This window comes from Muntiacus reevesi, chromosome 12 (assembly GCF_963930625.1).
Source record: "Muntiacus reevesi chromosome 12, mMunRee1.1, whole genome shotgun sequence".
NCBI classification, from domain to species: Eukaryota; Metazoa; Chordata; class Mammalia; order Artiodactyla; family Cervidae; genus Muntiacus; species Muntiacus reevesi.
Window position 1 is genome coordinate 61,310,322 of NC_089260.1, and position 12,852 is coordinate 61,323,173.

Sequence of the window (12,852 nt, forward strand, 5' to 3'; positions counted from 1 at the left end):
ATTGAGAGCTATCATTTCCAAGGGAAGGTGGGGAAATGGTGAGATGACCTGGAAGAGTCAAGAGTAAGCAATATAAAAATATTAAGTTGGGGACATCTTTTTCTTTCACTCTTCAGACACACCCTTGAGGGAAGAAAAAAATAGCATCCCTAAATTCTGATTTTGATGGCAAGTAACAGATTAGGATTTTAGACAGTAGGTATCAAATGAGTTTGAGAAAGATGCGACATGACCTGGATACAGTCATCCAGCAAGTTCTTAATACTTTAAAAGCCTGCCTGCCCGGGCAGCTCAAGACTCAGGTGCCAGAGGGTCTCGCGAAGAGACACCCCCTCCCAGGCCAGAATCTAATTTTATGCACTGTTAACAAGCAAACCCTACATTAGCGGAACAAACAGGTGCAAGCCAGTAACAAAGTTTTGCATACGAGCTATTTTTATTGCAAAAATTCCTGGGGACCCAAAGGAGATTCTGTTGGAGAAACGAGTCTCCGGGGAGATCCTAGGAAAACCTTTTGGCTTCTTTCTTCTCCTCAGCCTCGGAAACGAAAATCCCGAAAGGTCACTCAGTGCCTTGGCCACGCGGTCAGCCCCAGAGCCAGCCGTTTGCACCCCAGTCCCGGTCCTCGCCTTCAGCCACTCCGTCGCACCCGGCCACCTGTTGCTGCCCTCGCGTCCGGAGCCGAGTCGCAAGCCGCCGCTAGAGTTCGTTCTAATTCCCTGGAGCAAAGGCTGGCCGGGAAACCCCGACGCTCCGAGCCTGCTAATCTTCAGGGCAGGCGGGGACTCCGCAGGGCCTCCCAAGCCCCAGGCTTTCTTTGTCTCCTCGCGGCTCTCAGAACATCAAAAGTCAACCCAGACAGCATCCTCTCGCCCCCTCTTGGCTCGTGCGCGCTCGCGCTCAGCTCGCACCTGGGAGATGCTGACGCGTCGAGACGCCCACGGAGGGGAAAAGGGTCCATCCTGGCAGAACCCAGAGGCACAGACAGGTTGCTCTCCGTGAGATTCCAGAGCGTCTCCTGAATCCCAAATCCCTTAGAGCTCCTTAGCTGAGCACTGTAGCAGCAGCGCCGCGCCCCAAACGCAAGTTCGCGGTTGGGGAGGCCGCAGGCGGAGAGCAGCGACATCCTGACTTGCCTATGCTTTAAGGCGCCCGAGGGGAGGTCCAGGGGTAGGCGACAGTTAGGGATGCCCTCCCGCCAGGAACGCCAGAGTCGCAATTTTGAAAGTGACCCGCCTCGCTTCCGAGGGACTTGCTTGCCTGTGAGCGCCGCAGGGGTGTGCATTTCTGGAAGTCTGAGAATCCCAGCGAACGCTGGCCCGGCAAGAGTTTTTAAGTCAGCTCCCGGGGCGTCTGTTTGTTTATTGACGCTTAGGGGAAAAGTCTAAGGATGTTTAACCAACCTCAGACCTGGCGCAAGCGGAAATCTCAGACTCTTTTGGGCAAAAGTCCTCTAATTTCGAGTCGTTATATAAGTAGGGGCTCTTTCTTACCCTGCCTACCCTAAGCGCTCTCGTTCCTATTCCAGGAGCTTAAAAAAAAAAATTTTTTTTTTTTTTTTTTTTTTTTTGTTAAAGTTGTCATTATTTCCCTGAGTCCAAAGGCGGGAGAAGGCGCAGGCCGCGCCCCAGGGCGCGCGGCGGCCCCACCCTCGCGCTGCGGGAGGGACGCGGGGTCCCTGGTGCCGCCGGCTCGCGCCGGAGCAGCCGCGCCCCGCAGTCCCTCCGTCCGCCACTCCACGTGGTCGGGATCAACAGTTTGCTGAGCTCATCAGTGACACCTTGAACTTTTAATAAAGAAAATGGGTATTGCACCGGGAGGGTTCGGCCGCGGCCGCCTCGCCGGGTCCTGCTTAATATTCAATGATCTCGCTCGCGCCTCCCCCTCCTCCCCTAGCAGAAATTCCACCGAGTCCGTTACTGGGCTCAGACTTTTAAGTTAATTTACGGGGCCCCCACCCCAGCCTTGGCTAGTAACCAGCGTCTTGAGGGCTAGCTTCCCCCCTTCCCACCCCTCTAGCTCCCGCCTGAAAATTGACATTTCGCCGGCGTCTCCGGAGGGGGCTGAATTTCACTTTGTAACTTTCTGCGGAACCCGAGCCCGGGTGGCAGCTCGGGTGGTGGTATCGTATGCAAATACGCATGCTGACGTTACAGATCATGTGGGTTTTGGCGTAGATTCCCCACTGATCGAGACATTTTTTTTCCCCCCCTTTTTTTTCCTTTTTTTTTTCCCCCCCTTTTTAAAAATTTTGGCCACTGTTCTCCGTACGGGGGCTTCTGTCTGTCTAGCTGGCTGGCAGGCTGGCTTGGCCCCCTCTTTCCCACGGAGCCCGAGCCGGGCGCCCGGTGGGGAGTGGGGAGTGGGTGGGGGGGGAGCCAGCAGAGTTCCATTTTGGAACGCCCCTGTGCCGCGTCTCCGCGTTCCCAGCCCGGGTCCCCGCGCTCCCAGCCCCCGGCGCAGGTAAGAAACTTCGCCCCGGCGCGGAGCACCCCCCCACCGCCCCGGCGCCGCCGGCCCCGAGCCCCGCACGCCGGGCACCGGCCACTCCAGCCCAACTTTCCCACCGCCGCCGCCGCCGCCGCCGCTCCCGAAAAATGTGTTGTTAATGGGACTTGGCCGGGTGTGTGATTGCAAAGGGGGGCGCGGGAGGGGGTGGTAGGTAGTGTGCAGGCTTTTTTTTTTTTTTTTTGCGGGTGGGAGGAGATCAGAGGAGCCAGAGGTGGGGAAGATTTTTTTTTTTTTTTAAGAGTTCTGATTACAAGTTTGGATAAATGGGAGGCCGAGCGAGGAGGAGGAGGAGGAAAAAAACATGTCTACGTTTCCCTATGTCGACATAAGCCACAAAAAAATATGGCGTCCGCTTTCGACAGGGCGTTACGTAGACCCGACTGTGTTTTTATTTATTTATTTCGGGGCCGGCTCCCTCCCTCCTTGGCCCGAGCGCGGCGCTTTGTGCGAGCGGGGCCGGTCCCGCGGGGACTCGGCCGGGACGTGGCCCCGGCTCCGCGGGGTTCGGCGGGCGGGGGGCTGCGTGTGTGCTCCCCGCCGTCCCCCCCGCCCCGCGCTCCCCGCGTCTCCCCGCTCGCGGTGACGATTCGCCGTAACGTGGTGGCAGGAAGCATGACGCCGTGGGCTGAGGCTCGCCTCTCCGCTCCGCGCTCCTGGCGGCTGCCGGCGGCGCGGGCGGGCGGCCGAGCTACCTGCCGCGCGGGCCGGGCCGGAGCGCGGCGCTGTCCCCACGCCCCGCTCAGGTGCCGGGGAAGCCGCGTGGGGAGGGGCGGCGGGGGACACCCCCCGGGGACCCCCCTCCCCGCGGGGCCCGGCGGCCCGCCCCAGCCCACCGGCGCCACCCCCCACCCCCGGCTCGGAGCCGCAGGGGGCGCGTTTCGTCTCTGCCCCCACGAGAGAGAGCTTTGTTGGTGTTGCGGCTGCTTGGTGGGGTCCCTGGGACTTGGTCGACTCTTCGCCTTTGCAAACTTGCCCCTTTCCCAGCCGCTGGGCATGAGGCTGCGGAGACGCAGATGAGCGGAAAGTTGGAAACCAGTGAGCATCACAGGACGGTCCCCTTGGGCTCGTCCTGTGCGGAGCTCGGGAGGCGGCGGCGGAGGGGGACGGGGTGTGGGAGGCTGGGGGGGAAACTGGACTGGGAAGCCAAGTTGTGATTTGCTTAGGCTTCCACCTGATGGATCGGTTTCCAAGCCAGTGGGGTCTCTGCCTTCACAGCTATTTCCGCGATGGCCTTTTGTTTGTCTGGGAGGTGGGGAGGAGGAAGGTGGGGAAACCAAGACTTTCCCTGGACCCCTCCTTTGAAAGTGGCGCTGCCCAGCTTGGGCCCTAGCGGTCACCAAGTCTTTTCGGACCCTGGAGTTCTGTCCTCCGCGATCCCCGACGGTCTCCCCCTGTTATCAATGTAAATGTTGAATGTTAGTCGCTCAGTCGTGTCCGACTCTTTGCGACCCCAGGCTTCTCTGTGCATGGGGATTCTTCAGGCAAGAATACTGGAGTGGGTTGCCTTTCCCTTCTCCAGGGGATATTCCCAACCCAGGGATCGAACCTGGGTCTCCCGCATTGCAGGCAGATTCCTTACCGTCTGAGCCTTCAGGGAAGCCCCCCTGGTGTTGTTAATGTTATTAATAGCAGCTCCCCCAAGTCTGAGGCAGGCCCCGGGGTGGGGGCAGGATTTGGGGGACAGGCATTGCCCCCTTCATTCCTCGGGTCGCTCAAACCTCCCACAATTACCCTCTTAAAACACACACATACAGAGACTCATGCACTCACTCACTCACATGCACATTCTCTCTCCTGTAATGTTGAGCAGAAGTGAATGCCTTGAAGTGTAGGGAGTGAAGTTCTGAGAGCTCTTCAAGATTTCCGTCAAAAGGTGATTTTCTGTTTATGAGGGCAGTGAGTTAAAGTAGTGGAGTCCCAGGGCAGTAATGTCAAAAAGCATTTGGATGACAACCAAATGGAATAAATATCTTGTAAAATGGCATGTTTAATAGTAAAAATAGATTAATGGAGCCGTCAAGTGCTTGAACGGGACTCACATGAAGGTTTAAGTTTAAAGGGAAAGTTAATATAAAGCTGTAGACACATCTTCTTTTAAGGCCAAAGGTGGGAAATCTACAAGTAAGATTGAAATGTGTCCCTGACAATGACTGGACCCACGATCTGGGAATATCACTGCTGTTTGAACAGTCTCATGTGCATGTTCACCTTCTGGCCAGGCTTGGAGTCAGTGAAGGATCCACTTGGAAGTTAACAGTTCTTAAGGGGAAAATTCAGAGGCCAAGGTTTTGAGGTAAATTGAATATACTAATTCCCATTTAAAGGCAAAAATCAAGATGCCACAAATGTTTGTTGGCACACAAGTATTCTGCCAGTGTAAATGCAATGTATCTTGACATGCCAAAAGGCAACCCCACCTCAAGTGTCCTGTCCCCATCAGGACCATGAGAAATCAGTGGCATGCTGTGCATTTGACAAAAAGGATAATGACAGTGTTTGATAACAGTTGCTAACACTGTTTCAGTATGCCAGGCATAATGCTGTATATTTTACATGCTTTACCATTTAATTCTCACTATAACCCTATGAGATAAATAGGATTATTATCCCAAGTTTACAGTGGAAGAAACTGAAGCTCAGAGAGGGGACAAAGACTTGCCCAGAAGCCACACAACAAGAGTTAGACTCTGCATTTGAAGCCGAGTCTTACAGCACCCCAGTTATAGCAGCTCCTCAGATATGGGAAGTTGTAGTTAGAATGAGAAGTAAAGGCAGAAAAGAGGGAAGAGAGACCACTGCCCACTGGTCCAAACTTGTTGGAATTTTCCTGGGTTTCATCTCTCAAGTGAAAGAAAGTGAAGTCTCTCAGTTGTGTCTGATTCTTTGCAACCCCATGAACTGTAGCCTACCAGGTTCTTCCATCCATGGGATTTTCCAGGCAAGAATACTGGAGTGGGTTGCCATTTCCTTCTCTAGATCTTCCTGACCCAGGGCTTGAACCCCAGTCTCCTGCATTGTAGGCAGACACTTGACCGTCTGAGCCACCAGGGAAGTCCTAATTCATCTCTTAATTCATTTATATTTAGCAACTCTGTGTTGATTTGCTTATTCCATAACTATAATATTCATCACACTAATAAAAGCCTAAAGTCATTAAGCACTTTTATATGTCAGGGACCAAGTGCTTAGAATTAAACTATTTTGTCTTCATGACAACGCAGTGGAGCAAGTACTGTTATCCTCTCCTTTATATAGATGAGGACCTGGGAGCACAGAGAGGTTCTCTAACTTGCCCAAGGCCAAACAGTAAACAATAAGCAGAGTTCCAGACTCCAGAACATGTGCCGTACACATGCCAATGCACTATTCTAGACATGATGGAGATGCTGAAGAAATGGAGCATCTCTCTAACCTTGATGCAAAGCCCTGCTCCAGGCACTAGGGAGACGTTAGTGGACTGAGACCCCTTACCCTCTAGAGTTTGAGCAGCCAGCAGGCCACATCAAGCAGAATTAAATAGGTGCTAGAATTGAGAAAAGTAACTACTGTGGAAGTACCATGAAGGGCACAGTTCTTGTGCTATGGGGGACCCCATAGAGGATTTCCTAGAGTGGGTAGCTGGGAAACTACCCATGACTGAGGCGGAACCATGTCTGGAGCTGTGTCCGGTATCATTGCACACAGCTGTTAGCACCAGAAATTCTGCCCACCCATGACTTAACCAGATGGGGGCCTATTTATGTTGGACAAGAAGAAAGTGGGTGGAATGGTGCCTCAGCTGTCCCACTGGGGACCTGAGGCGGCTCCTTTCTATTCTGCCACCCATAGAGCTATAGGCATTTGACCCCAGGTCTATCACCTCATGGTGGGAAGGGGGCTGCTGCATCTCCAGGCCTCACATCTGCATTCCAGGAAAGGGGACGTAAGATGACTGAGGCACACAGAACATTCACCTAGCATGGCTTTCCTGTTACGTTTGGAAAGGGACACCCCTCTCAGGGACTTCTGTCCTTAGCTTGACCAGAACTGTGCCACATGGTCACCAGAACCTACCGAAGAGGGGCAATCACATGTTTTTAGTTAGGCACATCAATGCCTTAAACACACTGGGGTTCAGCTTGTAAGGCAGAAGAGGTGAATGGTGTAACTGTTGTTGAGTTGGCAGATAAAGTGTGTGTGGCCTCAGATGAGAAAAGGGGTATATTCTGGATGAAGTTAAAACTATATCCTAGGAGCCATGTGTGTTCTGCTGAGGTAGAGAGGGAGATGCAGGGAAGATTGTGCAGAGAGGTGATGCCAGACTTGGGGGCAGACGTGGAGGAGGTGGTTTTACTTTGTAGGTACTAGGAAGCCATGGCAGGCTTCTGAGGAGGGACTGTCCAGTGTTTAAAGAAGGTAAGACTGACTGACAGCCTTATGTAAAGAAATCAGCTTGGTTCTTATCTGAACTCAAATGAGTTCTGGAAAGTTTCAGACCAGGGGACCAGTTCTGCCTTAGGGTGAAAAGAAGACAGCACACTAAGAAAGTGAGGGAGGTTTTCTTTTAGGTTTTGCCAATAGGAATCCAAAATTAACCTGATGTTAGTCAGCTATTGTGTGCATGCTCAGTCACTGCAGTCGTGTCCAACTCTTTGTGACTCCGTAGAGTGTAACCTGCCAGGCTGCTCTGTCCTTGGGATTTTCCAGGCAAGAATACTCAAGTGGGTTATCCATTTACTTCTCCAGGGGATCTTCCCGACCCAGGGATCAAACCCCTGTCTCCTGTGTCTTCTGCATCAGGCAGATTCTTTCCTGCTGATCCACCAGGGAAGCCTTTAGTCAGCTCTTACCAGGAAGCAGCCAGCTCTCATTTTGCAGTAACTCAGTGAGTGGAACTGGACACATTGGAAAGGAGCACCAGTTGACTCCCCAAACACGTTGCTTGCCTTTCTCCTGACTCTCAGACTCCCCGGGTCCCACCTGTAGCTCCAGCACTCATCAGCAGAATAATTTTGGTTGTGACCCTTGAGCTTTGCTTTTTTTTTCTTTCACATTTGTTTAAAATTAGAGGATAATTGCTTTACAGTGTTATGTTGGTTTCTACCATACAACGTGAATCAGTCATAATTATGTATATAAATGGAGGGGATGCTATCAGAGGCCCTCTGTCAGTTTCCCCACACTGGCTTCCTCCAGCAAGGCCACCATCCCTGATTCTCTTCTCAGTTAATCACTTTATGATTTGGGGCTGTTACATATAAACCTCAGTTTCCTCAGCTCTGAAATGGAGATTATTCCAGTAGCTGCATTCTGGATTGTTGTGAAACTGAAGAAAACTTACAAAAGGGTTTAGCATAGCGCCTGACATGTGGATTCTGCTCAGTAAGTGTTACCTGTTGCCACCATCCTCACCTGCCATCATCATCACTGCCACCACCTCTAGGATGTGACTTTCTTGTATCCTTGAGAGGGGCCAGGTAATTAACATGCATGAATTTGTGCCATAGATTTCAAGACCCCAACTGTCCCCAGTTCATTGCAATTCTCCTCCATCCCGCCCTCCCCCGCCCACACTCATATGTGCTCATTTGTGGCAAATCTGAGCAAGTTCTGGAATATGGCAGAATATGGCAAGCTCTCCTGGAATATCACAGTGGGACCCTGGTGCGGCATTCAGGTAATGTGCTGTGTCATGGTCAAATCCAGGCAGTGCCGTTCTGAAAAGATGCTCAGCTGCTCACATACCCCGGTGGTAGACAACAGAGTGGGCATTGTTCTGGGTACTGACAAGGTAGTTTCTTTTGTAGTTGAAAAAGAGAAAGTCCTCTCGATTCCCCACCCCCACCCTCCATCAAATAGGTTGTGATTTTAAGAACATCCACCCCAATCTGTTTCCTGTTTCTATGCTTGAAGTCATGCGTTTTAAGAGGGGTTGATTGGCAGTGGGGTGTGTGTGTGTCTGTGTGTGTGTCTCCTACACACACACATGTAACAGACCCCCAAGAAGAAAAACTTTCTTGACAACAGTCCATCATGTTCCACCCAGACTTTAAAAGGGAATCAAAGAAGACCAGAGTCGGAATCAAGTTTTCTTGCTGACATGTCTCTTTCCCCGCCACCTCACCCCTGGTGAAGTTTACCTGTTAAAAGCCAAAGTTCACACACTTTCTTCCTCTTCCTGCCCGCCTCTTGTCCCCTAGTACTGAAACCCTTAGTGGGGATTAAATCTTCTTACACAGTGTTTCAGTACAACAATATTTACCACATGAAACCTGTAGTGAATGAAATGCTTAGGTTGTTGATTCATGGGGGATCGATATGAAGGAGTATGGCCCAGTCATTCACTCACTTTGGTAAAAGAGGTTCAGAGTAGACTTTAGAGGTGCACAGGCTTGGTTTGGGATGGGGAGGTTCGAAGCACCTGCTGGGTTTACTTTCCTGGGTTTAAAGCCACGCCTGGTTCACCTTGCAGGGGGAAATCAGCAAAACCCTGGGAGCTGTTTGCTGTCAGGCTCCGGGCTGGGAGTGGATGCCTGTGCTTCTGGGGCCTCGTAAGGTGGCCAGGCTGATTTAGCTCTTTCTCTGGGAGGGAATGCTCCCTGTCGGGGGCCCAGAACAGACTCTGTGGGAGAGAGAAGTAGCCTGCTGTTGAGAATGGTAGCGAGAAAAGATGAATGAGATTTCCTGGGCTGGTTGGATGCCTGCACCTGTGGCTTCTGGACTCCAAACCAGCTGCAGAAAACTGAGGAAGGAGCAGATTCTACACGGAGAAGCCTGCAGGCGCGCATGCAGGGGTAGTGCTAGCGTGACAGTTTAAATCACTGTTGCAGAAAGACTCAGGAAAACCAGTCCTCAGCGGGGCTGCCATTTGTATCCCTCAGAACCATCTCCCTGCGCCCCCCAGGCCCCTGACCGCAGCTGTGTCCACTCTGGCTGGTGAGATTGAACAGAATACAAAGCCCCGTGCCCCCCACCCTGCAAACACAGTGCCCCCATCTTCAGGGCGGCAAGAGCATCCAAAACCTGAGTACCTACTGTGTGCCAGGCACCCTGCTGAACGTGCTGTCTTCACTGTATGCTTCAGGGTGACTGAGGGGTGCCTCCCCTCAAAGACCGAAGGAGACCACAGTGCAGAGCGGTCAGGTGCTGGCTCAAGGTCACAGAGAGGAGGTAGCCGAGATTCCAACTCACATCAGTGTGATTCTAAAGCTGATACTCTGAGGCATCACCAGGTCTTTGTATGTATTTGTAACTATATTTATGTGTCTATTTTTGGCAGTGCTGGGTCATGGTCGCTGCGGGGTCTTTAGTTTGGGTGAGCGGGGGCTACGCTCTAGTTGCGGTAATCAGGCTTCTTGTTGCAGTGGCTGCTTTTGCTGTGGAGCAGGGGTTCTAGAGCACGTGGACTTCAGTGGTTGCGGCTTCCGGGCTCTAGAGCACGGGCTCAGCAGTTGTCACACTCAGGCTTAGTTGCTCTGCAGCGTGCGGGGTCTTCGCGGATCAGGGATCAAACTTGTGTCTCCTGCATCGGTAGGCTGATTCTGTACCACTGAACCACCAGGAGAGTCCCTCACCAGGTCTTTCCGATATCTTCTGGAGGCCTGGAACTGTATGGGGGGAGAAGGGACGGTTTTAGAATGGGTTTCTGGACAGTCTGACGGCTTTTCTGCTAAAGGAATGTAGGGGTCAGTGCACACAAGTGCGTGCACGTGTGTGTGTGTTTGTGTGTGTGTGTGTGTGTGTGGCGTAAGATTAGTTAAAACTAAAGAATTCCAGATCTGTGCCTGTTATCCTTAGCCACCCGAACCCCACTCCCAAGACAATTCTAAGCGTCTGTCAGTGTCTACACCAGAACATTCTCCAGGGGGCATGCCACCCTCTCCTCCCTGGCTCTGGCGAGAGAAGGAATCCCAGTGGGCTGGCAGCTGAGACTTGGAGACGGGGGAGAAGCTGGGTGCTACTTTCAGGATACTAAACAGCCTTGCCAGCCAATGGGGGCAGGAGGTGGGGGGAGCAGGCGTTGGGAGGGTGGAGAATGGCTGGGTTGCTGTTTTTATACAATAAAAAAGGATCATTGTAATTGGGAGCCCTTGAATCATAACACGTCTGCCCATGGTTCTTTCCAGCTGCAGAGCCATTTAGTTAAATAGCACACAGAAAACTCCTTTCAGCTGACATTATGTTCCCGCTGTTCTTAAACTACAAGACCGGGCTGAATCGCTTGAACGAAAAAGCCATCTCAGGCTCCCTTAGCCCCTGTGGGTATGCAGAGCCCCCATGGAATCTTCCTGGCCTGTGCAGGAGGACGTTGAGAAATTATTTTCCTATGCACTGCACCCTTGTCTTTTGAGGAGCAGCATCTTTAAGATATTTGCAACCCAGTCTGGTCAGAGCTGGATGTCACATATGGCCAAGTTGTTTAGGATGGGTGGTGGCCCAGAGAGGGAAGGGAAGGGCCTCAGAATGACCAGGGCTGGAGGAGGCGGGGCGTGTGGACTGACAGCCAGAAGATGGAAAAGGAGACCGCCCCCTCCTTTCAGCCAAGAAGCCAGGGGAAGGGATGCTGGTGGCTGCAGACATGAGCACAGGCCCTCACCAAACCTTCCCTGATAGAGCGCACCGAGGTGGCCTTATCCTATAGAACGGCGGGAATTTAATTGATTCTGAGCCTGCAGTGAATTTCTGCCAGAGCCACACAATTCAGGAGAACTGGAAGACTTCATATCGTTTCCAAGAGCAGAGACTCCAGGGTGTAGGGAACCACAGAACAGAAAGGGTTTGGATTGCTGGTGGGTTAATGGGAGACCCTCCAAAGATGGGGGGCTGCAGTCGATACTGTGAGATTGAATGTGGCCTGACTTCAGCACTTTTAGATACAGGATTTATTGTAAAAAGTCTAATGTTCTCTGGTGTCCCCAGAGGGGGATGTTGGGAGGATAAGAATAATAGCAGCATGGTGCATGAGTAGGATCAGGGAGTGTTCTAGCAGGAAGGAAGTTTTGGGGTTCCCTGCTCCAACTTAGGGAAACTGAGGCCCAGAGAAATAAGGGAGTTGACCCAAGGATGCACAATCATATGGCAGCGCGTGACTTTTCCTTTTCTGTGCTGTCTAGTTGAAGATCCTCTGTTTCCTTAGGACTCCTCAGACCAGCCAGCTCCATCACAGTACCCTCCCTGCCCCCTTCTCTTCCTCTGTCCAATCAGCGGACACTCACTGAGCACCTGCCGGGGGAGGAAAACAACATCCCTGCTCTCAGAAAGGTTATGGTCATTTGGCACTTAGCAGCAACTGCTTCCTGACATCAGAGGCACAGGGCCCAAGTGCTTTCTGTGGGTTAGCCCACAGCATTTCTGGGAGATGGGAGGACTCTGTTATCCACATTTAATCGATGAAAAAGCACAGAGTGGGGAAGTCCTTCGTCCAAGGTTTCTGGAAGCCAGGCAGTCCTGCACCACACCCAGTGCTCTTAAGGCTCAGGCTCGTGCATCCTCGCCTACCCTCTTGTGCACCTGCGGTTCCATCAAGAGGGCTGGGGCCCCACCCCACTGATTAGTGCCTGGGGGGTCAAGGCACCAGCCCTCGATGAGGATAATACAAGGATGGATGTGTGTTCAGGGCTTGATGAAGAGCCTTCTCCTGCATGGGGGTTGTTCCCGATGTATTGAATGTCAACTGTGCATAGGCTCTGTGCCCCTCACACCTCACATCATAGCCCAGGTCATCTGTATGGCAACCCTGCTGAGCAGATAGTGGGGAGGGCAGAGATGGAACTCCAGCACACGTCTGTGCAACCCAAGACCAGAGCAGTTTCAGCTACATTGGGCAGGCATGCTGCAGCCAGAAGATGCTGGTTGGGGGTCCTGGGTGGGCAGGCCACTTAGGGACACAGCATCACCAGTGATGGGCCAGCTTAGTTTTCCGTAAAACTAAAGGTCTCTGTAAAAATAAAGGAACTTGGAGGCATTTTGGCAACTTTCAGTTGAGCAACAGATACTTACTTAATTTAAGCATAATAAAAAGTCCCGAGTGCTGTGTGTCGGGCGCTGGGCATCTCTGTAGCATAGATGTTAATACTAGTCACATTTTAAAAAGTAGTTTGACAACAACATTGAAACATGTATATCGTCATATGTGAAACAGATCACCAGTCCAGGTTCGATGCATGAGACAGGGTGCTCAGGGCTGGTGCACTGGGATGACCCTGAGGGATGGGATGGGGAGGGAGGTGGGAGGGGGGCACAGAATGGGAAACACGTGTACACCCATGGCTGATTCATGTCAATGTATGGCAAAACCCACTACAATATTGTAAAGTAATTAGCTTTCAATTAAAATAAATAAATTTTAAATAAATAAAAAGT

The 12,852-nt window shown here is 51.9% G+C and overlaps 1 protein-coding gene across 1 annotated transcript in view; it reads left to right on the forward strand.

Annotated features, from left to right (window-relative positions):
* Positions 1–2,195: 2,195 nt before the first annotated feature.
* Positions 2,196–12,852, forward strand: part of ZHX2 (zinc fingers and homeoboxes 2) — a 177,166-nt gene continuing 166,509 nt past the window's right edge. Inside the window, exon 1 of the mRNA XM_065903152.1 lies at positions 2,196–2,463. The gene's annotated coding sequence lies outside the window, so the exon portion shown is untranslated. The remainder of the gene's footprint in view (positions 2,464–12,852) is intronic.